Genomic DNA, 1,852 nt, shown 5'->3' with positions numbered 1-1,852 from the left:
CGAGGTTTGTACCTGAACAAATGGACAACAACTTTGATCCAACCCAAGATGTGCCCTCAGTTGTTCATGTCTGGGTGCGCCTCCCTCATTTACCCTTGCATTGTTAGAGTCCGAAGACATTAGAAACCGTCATAAACACTCGTTGATCTTGGCCAACCATCTAGCCTGCCTGGTGTTCAAATTCAGCTGGTCAAACAAATACCTCTACCTAATGTGATCACTCATAAGTACAAATCTCCTGCCAGGAAGATAGTGTCTCCACATCTTCAATGTATGTATGATCACTGTTAACATAAAATCATTTTTTGGGTAGTTCTGCTCATGCTCGTTTAGTTTCAAGGACTCATAACATACCACTTGTCCATCCTACATAAGGACTCTACCAAGCCCTCTCTTGCAAGCATCTGTGCATACCACAAACTCTTTGTCCGGATCTACAATCTGTAGTATCGGTGCATGTGTCAACAACTGCTTGGTTTGCTCAAAGCTAGCCTCACACTCCTAAGTCCATTCGAACTTCTTACCTTTCATCTGCAATGATGTGATAGGACAAGAAATTTGTGAGAAATTCTTGATGAACCTCCTATAGTAGCATGCCCACGAAAGATCTCACCTCATCTACATTCTTAGGAGCTACCCACTCCATGATGGCTCTTATCTTTTCTTGATCTACTGCAATCCCTTCCTTGGAGACATGTCCCAAGTAGTGTACCTCAGTCTAGAAGAAACTACACTTGTTGAGCTTAACATACAACTGATTCTCCCTCAACAACCTCAACATTGTTGCTACATGCTCAACATTCTCTTCCTCATTTTTAGAATATATTAGTATATCATCAATGAACACAATAACAAACTTATCCAAATATGGACACAACATACTATTCATCAAACACATAAATGTAGTTGGAGCATTAGTTAAGCCAAATGCAACAACAACAAACTCATAATGCTTGTACCTGGTCTAAAAAGCGGTCTTGTAAATGTCTTCCTCTTTGATGTGTACTTGATGATATCCAGATCTCAAGTCGATCTTAGAGAACACTGCTACTCCCTTTAGCTAATCAAACAAGTCATCAATCCTCGGCAATGGGTACCTATTCTTGGTGGTCACTTTGTTCAACTTCGTGTAGTCAATGCATAATCTAAGTGTTCTATCTTTCTTATTTACGAACAATATTGGTGCGCCCCATGGTGAAACACTTGGCCTAATGTATCCCTTGTCCAACATTTCCTTCAACTACAACTTTAACTCAAACAACTCAAGTGTGCTCATCCTGTAAGATTTTTTTGATGCTGGAGCTGCCCTTGACACTCACTCAATAGAAAAGTCTACCTCCTTGTGAGGTGGCAACTCTGTAATTTCCTCAGAAAATACATCCCTGAACTGTTGTAAAACTGGGTATCTTCTCAACACATATATATCCTCAAATTCCTTATCCTTATCACTAGATATGTGCACTAGAAATAGCTTACATTGTTTCCTGCGACTACACTTTGCTCGCATAGCTATAACCATCCTAACTAATGTAGCTTTCTTCTTACCCTGTAAGATTCTTGGTTCTCCATTTTCATCAACACACTCAATGGCTTTGTCATAACAGACTACCTTGCTTTTATGAAGATACAACTAGTCCATGCCCAACAACATACTGTATGAACCCAACGGTAATACATTTAAATGTGTTGTGATAGGTATACCATTCAAATCAAATGCACAATCTCTTACCCAATGATGAACTCGTTTCTTTGTACCTGTATCAAACTACACTAACCAAGACTTTGCATGCAATTCCTTACTCAAACCACACTTATTCACCAATTCAAGACTAACATAGCTATAATTAGATCC

This window comes from Pinus tabuliformis, chromosome J (genome assembly GCF_031772625.1).
Source record: "Pinus tabuliformis cultivar Carrire ecotype Pingquan chromosome J, CPIR1, whole genome shotgun sequence".
In the NCBI taxonomy this organism is placed as follows: Eukaryota; Viridiplantae; Streptophyta; class Pinopsida; order Pinales; family Pinaceae; genus Pinus; species Pinus tabuliformis.
Note: the sequence above shows the minus strand (reverse complement) of the source record.